We start from the raw sequence: 8,315 nt of genomic DNA, 5'->3' as shown, positions 1-8,315 counted from the left end.
GATTGTTACACACTCCTTAGCGGATTCCAACTTCCATGGCCACGTCCTGCTGTCTATATCAACCAACACCTTTTCTGGGGTCTGATGAGCGTCGGCATCGGGCGCCTTAACCGGCGTTCGGTTCATCCCGCAGCGCAGTTCTGCTTACCAAAGTGCCCACTGGGCGCTCGCATTCCACGCCCGGCTCCAAGCAGCGAGCCGGGCTTCTTACCATTTAAAGTTTGAGAATAGGTTGAGATCGTTTCGGCCCAAGACCTCTAATCATTCGCTTTACCAGATAAAACTGCGAGACTTGACCAGCTATCCTGAGGGAAACTCGAGGGAACCAGCTACTAGATGGTTCGATTAGTCTTTCGCCCCTATACCCAGGTCGGACGACCGATTTGCACGTCAGGACCGCTACGGGCCTCCACCAGAGTTTCCTCTGGCTTCGCCCTGCCCAGGCATAGTTCACCATCTTTCGGGTCTATCGCACGCGCTCAAGCTCCACCTCCCGACGGAGCGGGCGAGACGGGCCGGGTGCGCCCGGGCCGCGGGGCCCGGATCCCACCTCAGCTGGCGGGCCAGCCCTCACTTTCATTGCGCCTCGGGGTTTCGTGAGACCCTTGACTCGCGCGCGCGTTAGACTCCTTGGTCCGTGTTTCAAGACGGGTCGGGTGGGTAGCGACATCGCCGCAGACCCGTTGCGCCTTGGCGTGGGCCGATCCCCGCCCTGGCGGCGCGACGCGGTTGGAGCGCACTGAGGACAGTCCGCCCCGGTCGACAGTCGCGCCGGAGCGAGGGGGCCCGTCCTCCCCGGGTTAGGGGGAGAGAGGGCGCAGCGAGCACAGAGTCCGCGGCCCCGGTAAGCGGCGAATTCCGGGCGAGAGGCGCTGTAAAGCTCGCGGCCGAGGCCGCGAGCCACCTTCGCCCCAACCCTTCCTGGCCGAACCGGAGCCGGTCGCGACGCACCGCCGCGGAGGAAATGCGCCCGCGGGGGCCAGCCGGCAGCGGGGGAGGTCCCGCGAGGGGATCCTCCCACACGCGCGGCGTCCCGGGCCCGCCGAGTTGAATCCCCCGGGCAGACTGCGCGGACCCCACCCGTTTACCTCTTAACGGTTTCACGCCCTGTTGAACTCTCTTCAAAGTTCTTTTCAACTTTCCCTTACGGTACTTGTCGTCTATCGGTCTCGTGCCGGTATTTAGCCTTAGATGGAGTTTACCACCCACTTTGGGCTGCATTCCCAAACAACCCGACTCGAGAAGACCGAACCCCGGCGCGACAGGGGCCGCCACCGGCCTCACACCGTCCGTGGATGGGCCTCGATCAGAAGGACTTGGGCCCCGATCGGCACCGGGCAAAGCGGTCTTCCGTACGCCACATTTCCACGCCCGCCTGTCGGACGGGGATTCGGCGCTGGGCTCTTCCCTCTTCGCTCGCCGCTACTAAGGAATCCTTGTTAGTTTCTTTTCCTCCGCTTAGTAATATGCTTAAATTCAGCGGGTTGTCTCGTCTGATCTGAGTCGTATTCGAATGGTCTTGCCCCCCTCCACCCTTGCGGGGTGGGGCAGAGCATTTGTGGCTCCGGGAGGGAGGCTCACGTGCGCCGTGGTGTTTTTTTCCCCGGGACGGCGAGTGGCGGCGAGCTCCGGAGAGGCCGCAGCCCTCTCGACCCGTGGCAACCCCCGGAGCCACCCGCTGGATCCTCGTCTCGGGCCTTGGGCGCACGAGCGACGCGGTCAGCGCGGAGACGGGTGAACGTCCACCGGCACCGCGCCCGCTGGTGCGGGCTCGACGGGAGGTGCCCTCCCCGACCGGTCGGGGATGGAGTGGCAGAGGGGCGGAGAGCTCACGGGCAGGAGTGCGTTCCCAGGCAGCACCACACGTCGCACGGGCACCCCGGGCGGTCTGCGCTTGGGGGACGAAGGCAGTGCCCGAAGGCCGCCTGCGACTGCCCCAGCCGCGGAGACGCGGAGTCTCCGATTGATTGCAAAGCGACGCTCAGACAGGCGTAGCCCCGGGAGGAACCCGGGCCGCAAGGTGCGTTCGAAGTGTCGATGATCAATGTGTCCTGCAATTCACATTAGTTCTCGCAGCTAGCTGCGTTCTTCATCGACGCACGAGCCGAGTGATCCACCGCTAAGAGTCGTATTTTTTTTGTTTTACCGTGGGTTGCCACATTCGTAGACGGGATAAGGGGTTTAAAGGAAGGGAAAAAACCCCCGGGCGCTCCTTCCTCCGCCGGGGCAGGGGAGAGGAACATTGAACCCCGTGCTCCCTCCGCAGGAGGAGGAGAGTTGGGTACCCGGAGGCGCGCGGCAGCGTCAGGGCGAAACCGCCAGCCCGCTTCGTGAGTCCGGGCGGCCGGACCGTGGTTGCCGACGGGACCCCGGCCCCTCAACGAGCCGCAGTCCCGACTCTCCTCCGCGCCCTCGAGAGCCGTCGGGCAGCGGGCCGCTTGCGTAGAGGCGGGCGGGGCCGTCGGGTCGTCCGCCGTGACCAGGCCCAGACTAAGGCCGACTCCGTGGGGACGCGCGAGCCGACAACCTCGGGAGACCCGCACCGGACGGTGGCGGAGACCTCGGCGCAAAGGGAGAACACCGGGTGCGCCGCAGGCGGGCCGCTCGGTGTAGCCAGTAAGACCTCCGCAGTCACCACGGAAACCTGTACGACTTTACTTCCTCAGATCAAGTTGATCGTCTCTCGGCTCCGCCAGGCCGTGACCGACCCGCGGGCGATCCGAGACCTCACTAAACCACCAATCGTAGTACGACGGGCGGTGTGTACAAAGGCAGGACTTAATCAACGCGAGCTATGACCGCTTACTGGGAATCCTTCATGGAAATAATGCAATCCCCAATCCCTATCACGATGGGGTTCAACGGTACCCACGCTCTCGCGAAGGTAGACACACGCTGACCACTCAGTGTGCGCGCGGCAGCCCGGACATCTAAGGATCACAGACCTGTATGCCAATCTCGTGTGAACGCCACTTCCCTTAAGAATGACCGGACCGCACGGGTCGATAACTAGTTAGCATTCGGAGTCTCGTTCGTTCGGAATAACCAAAAATCGCTCCACCAACAAGAACGGCCATGCACCACACCCACAGAATCGAGAAAGAGCTATCAATCGTCAACCTTCCGGTCCGGCCGGGTGAGGTTTCCCTGGATCAAATTAAGCCGCAGCTCCACTCCTGGGGCCCTCCGTCAATTCCTTAAGTTTCAGCTTGCAACCATACTCCCCCGGAACCCAAAGACTTGGTTCCCGACGCGCCCGGCGGTCATGGAAAACGCCGCCGATCGCTAGTTGCATCGTTAGGCGAACTACGACGGATCTGATCGTCTTCGAACCCGACTTTCGTCTTGATTAATGAAAACATTCTTGGCAAATGCTTTCGCTCGTCCGTCTGCGCCGGTCCAAGAATTCACCTAGCGGCACAATACGAAGCCCCGGCCGCCTCTTAATCATGCCCCAGTTCAGAGAGAAACCCACAAAATAGAACCGGAGTCCTATTCCATTTTCCTAGCTGCGGTATTCAGGCGACCGGGCCTGCTTTGAACACTCTAATTTTTTCAAAGTAAACGCTTCGGACCCGCGGGACACTCAGCTAAGAGCATCGAGGGGGCGCCGAGAGGCAGGGGCTGGACAGACGGTAGCTCGCCTCGCGGCGGACCGTCAGCTCGATCCCGAGATCCAACTACGAGCTTTTTAACTGCAGCAACTTTAAGATACGCTATTGGAGCTGGAATTACCGCGGCTGCTGGCACCAGACTTGCCCTCCAATGGATCCTCGTTAAAGGATTTAAAGTGTACTCATTCCAATTACAGGGCCTCGAAAGAGTCCTGTATTGTTTTTTCGTCACTACCTCCCGAGTCGGGAGTGGGTAATTTGCGCGCCTGCTGCCTTCCTTGGATGTGGTAGCCGTTTCTCAGGCTCCCTCTCCGGAATCGAACCCTGATTCCCGTTACCCGTGGTCACCATGGTAGGCACATAAAGTACCATCGAAAGTTGATAGGGCAGACATTCGAATGAGACGTCGCCGCCACGGAGGGCCAGCGATCGGCTCGAGGTTATCTAGAGTCACCAAGCGGCCCGGGGCCCCCGAGAGGACGCCCCGCATGGGTTTTGGGTCTGATAAATGCACGCATACCCGGAGGGTCAGCGCTCGTTTGCATGTATTAGCTCTAGAATTGCCACAGTTATCCAAGTAACGGATGAGCGATCAAAGGAACCATAACTGATTTAATGAGCCATTCGCAGTTTCACTGGTACCGGCGCGTGTACTTAGACTGCATGGCTTAATCTTTGAGACAAGCAATGTACTGGCAGGATCAACAGGTAGCCCTCAGGCAGCGGCGGCGCTGCGTGAGCGCGCGCTCGCTCGCTCGGGCTACTGAGCCTGTGGACCAGGGCGAGGCTTCCGGACGCAGATGTGGACGGGTGAGGGTTGAGAAACCGTGCTTGCGGACAGGGCCCGTGCCTTTGCGGGGTGGGCAACTCTGGGTTTGCCTACACTCTGTGACGAGGCCGCGTGGTATGACACGGACGGACCGGGCGTCTCGGTCTCGCTACCGAGCGATCGCGCTGGTTGGGGGGGGGGGAAGCGCGGGGAGGATGGGGCGGGTCGGAACCAACCCCTTCCGACCGTCGCGCTAGACCCCGACCGGCGCTAGAGCGAGCCTGCGGGCCGGAGGACGGACCGCCCGAAGGCGCCGGCGAGGTGCCGGGCCGGCGGTGGCCTCCGATGGCAGGCCACGTTTGCCAGTCGATCGGGGTGGGAGGGAGGCTGGCAGGCAGGTAGGCGAAGAGGAGCTGCTGTGCAGCCTCTCGCTCTCCCGGGCGTCCAGCGCGTCCGAGCGCTGCCGGGGTGTCTGCTGACTTGCGCCTCGCCAGACACCGTTCCCATAATGACGGAGGGCACCTTTGCAGCCTTACCCTTAGACTGCTCAACCGGTGAGGGAGAAAAAACGGCCTGGCCGAGGTGGTGAGACGGCTCTGTCTCCTTACGGTGAAAAAGATGTGCGCTGCAGCTGCACTGGCCTGTGATGTCTGTCTCCATTAGCCGAGGGGGTGAGTCGGCCTCCTCTCTCCTTCACGGTGAAAAGATGTGCTGCTGTGCTGCACTGGCCTCCTGCTACTCTCACCACCTCTAGCTAATTGCTGATCTCCTGACCTCCAGCGGGCCCGGGGACCCACATACACCTTGCTCTGTTCCCTTGCGGCTGGGAAGATCATTTTTGTGCACTGGCCCGCTGCTACTCCTCTCCTTTGGCCGAGGCAGTGAGTCGGCCTCCTGTCTCCTTTACGGTCGAAAAGATGTGCTGCTGTTGCACTGGCCTGCTGCTACCTCTCTCCATTTGGCCGAGGCAGTGAGTCGGCCTCCTGTTCCTTTACGGTCGAAAAAGATGTGCGCTGCTGCACTGGCTGCTGATATTTCTCTTTGGCCGAGGCAGTGAGTCGCTCCTGTCTCCTTTACGGTCGAAAAAGATGTGCTGCTGCTGCACTGGCCCTGCTGATATTCTCTCTCCATTTGGCCGAGGCAGTGAGTCGGCCTCCTGTCTCCTTTACGGTCGAAAAAGATGTGGTGGTGCTGCTGCTGCTGCTGCTGCTGCTGCTGCACTGGCCCTGCCGCTACTCTGACCTCTAGCTAATTGCTGATCTCCCTGACCTCCAGCGGGCCCCGGGGACCCACATGCTCCCCTGCTGTAGTCCCCCAGTAGCTTCTTTTTCTGCAGTTACCCTCCACTGCATATCCAGCATGGACCTTGCACTCCGCAGGCCCCGGGGACCCACATGCTCCCCTGCTCTAGTCCACCACTAGCTTCTTTTTCTGCAGTTACCCTCCGCTGCGTATCCAGCATGGACCTTGCCTCCAGCAGGCCCGGGACCGACTTGCTCCGCTGCTCTAGTCCCCAGTAGCTTTCCTTCTCCTGCAGTTACGCTCCACCACATATCCAGCATGGTCCTTGACCTCCAGCAGGCCCGGGGACCCACATGCTCCCCTGCTCTAGTCCCCACTAGCTTCTTCTCTTGCGGTTACATAGCACCGCGTCTCCACCATGGACCTTGACCTCCAGCAGGCCCCGGGGACCCACACTTAAGCCCCTCCCACTAACAAAGCAGAACAACGGTGGGAAAATCCTTGTGCCCTGGTACTCTAGAAAGTTAATTGAAACGTGCCCTGGTACACTGGGCAGAAACACTTTGCCACACACTCCTCCTGCATATGGTACGACAACGTTTCCACATGCCCCTGGTACACTGGGCAGAAACACTTTGCCACACACACTCCTCCTGCATATGGTACGACAACGTTTCCACATGCCCCTGGTACACTGGGCAGAAACACTTTGCCACACACACTCCTCCTGCATATGGTACGACAACTTTTCTACATGCCCCTGGTACACTGCCCCGATATCTCCCTGAAACACGCTCCCTCGTGCATATGGTACGACAACGTTTCCACATGCCCCTGGTACACTGGGCAGAAACACTTTGCCACACACACTCCTCCTGCATATGGTACGACAACGTTTCCACATGCCCTGGTACACTGCCCCGATATCTCCCTGAAACACGCTCCCCTCGTGCATATGGTACGACAACGTTTCCACATGCCCCTGGTACACTGGGCAGAAACACTTTGCCACACACACTCCTCCTGCATATGGTACGACAACGTTTCCACATGCCCCTGGTACACTGGGCAGAAACACTTTGCCACACACACTCCTCCTGCATATGGTACGACAACGTTTCCACATGCCCCTGGTACACTGCCCGATATCTCCCTGAAACACGCTCCCTCGTGCCTATGGTACGACAACATTTATCCATGCCCCTGGTACACTGCCCAGCAGCACTTTGCTAAGTACTCCCCCGTGCATATGGTATGACAGCTTTTCCACATGCCTCTGGTACACGGACCAGAAACACTTTGCCACGTCCGCTGTACGCACCCTCCTCGCTAGCTAATTGCTGATCTCCCCCACTTCCAGGGGGCCCCGGGGACCACCATCACATCTTCCTGTCTCCCTTACGGCTGAAAAAGGTGCATGTTGCTCCACTGGCCCTGCTGCTGTTGTGTCTCCATTTGGCCGAGGGGTGAGTCGGCCTCCTGTCTCCCTTACGGTCGGAAAAGATGTGCTGCTGCTGCTGCTGCTGCTGCTGCTGCTGCTGCTGCTGCTGTGGTGGCCCTGCTGATATTCTCTCTCCATTTGGCCGAGGGAGTGAGTCGGCCTCCCGTCCCCGTTACGGTCGAAAAAGATGTGCTGCTGCTGCACTGGCCCTGCTGCTACTCTGACCACCTCTAGCTAATTGCTGATCTCCCTGACCTCCAGCGGGCCCCGGGGACCCACATCACACCTTGCTCCTGTCTCCCTTGCGGCTGGAAAAGATCCATTTTTGTGCACTGGCCCTGCTGCTACTCTCTCTCCATTTGGCCGAGGCAGTGAGTCGGCCTCCTGTCTCCTTTACGGTCGAAAAAGATGTGCTGCTGCTGCACTGGCCCTGCTGATATTCTCTCTCCATTTGGCCGAGGCAGTGAGTCGGCCTCCTGTCTCCTTTACGGTCGAAAAAGATGTGCTGCTGCTGCAGTGGCCCTGCTGCTACTCATATACAGCATGGACCTTGACCTCCCGCAGACCCCGGGAACCACATGCTCCCCTGCTCTAGTCCCCCACTAGCTTCTTCTCTTGCAGTTACCCTCCGCCACATATCCAGTATGGACCTTGCCCTCCAGCAGGCCCCGGGGACCCACATGCTCCCTTTCTCTAGTCCCCAGTAGCTTCTTCTCTTGTGGTTACATAGCACCGGGTCTCCACCATGGACCTTGACCTCCAGCAGGCCCCGGGGACCCACATCACACCTTGCTCCTGTCTCCCTTGCGGCTGGAAAAGATCCATTTTTGTGCACTGGCCCTGCTGCTACTCGTATCCAGCATGGACCTTGACCTCCAGCAGGCCCCGGGGACCCACTTGCTCCCTGCTCTAGTCCCCAGTAGCTTCTTTTTCTGCAGTTACCCTCCACTGCATATCCAGCATGGACCTTGACCTCCCGCAGACCCGGGAACACATGCTCCCTGCCTAGTCCCCAGTAGCTTCTTCTCTTGCGGTTACATAGCACCGCGTCTCACCATGGACCTTGACCTCAGCAGGCCCGGGACCACATCACACCTTGCTCCTGTCTCCTTGCGGCTGGAAAAGATCCATTTTTGTGCACTGGCCCTGCTGCTACTCGTATCCAGCATGGACCTTGACCTCCAGCAGCCCGGGGACCCACTTGCTCCCTGCTCTAGTCCCCCAGTAGCTTCTTTTTCTGCAGTTACCC

At 59.9% G+C, this 8,315-nt stretch overlaps 1 non-coding gene across 1 annotated transcript; it reads right to left on the bottom strand.

Annotated features, from left to right (window-relative positions):
• Positions 1-1,975: 1,975 nt before the first annotated feature.
• On the bottom strand, positions 1,976-2,128 carry LOC112845808 (5.8S ribosomal RNA). Its single transcript, XR_003218672.1, has one exon. It is a non-coding gene; the product is annotated as a 5.8S ribosomal RNA (ribosomal RNA).
• Between the last annotated feature and the right edge of the window lie 6,187 nt (positions 2,129-8,315).

Source organism: Oreochromis niloticus, unplaced genomic scaffold (genome assembly GCF_001858045.2).
Source record: "Oreochromis niloticus isolate F11D_XX unplaced genomic scaffold, O_niloticus_UMD_NMBU tig00008743_pilon, whole genome shotgun sequence".
NCBI classification, from domain to species: Eukaryota; Metazoa; Chordata; class Actinopteri; order Cichliformes; family Cichlidae; genus Oreochromis; species Oreochromis niloticus.
This window is presented reverse-complemented; position numbering and strand designations above follow the sequence as displayed.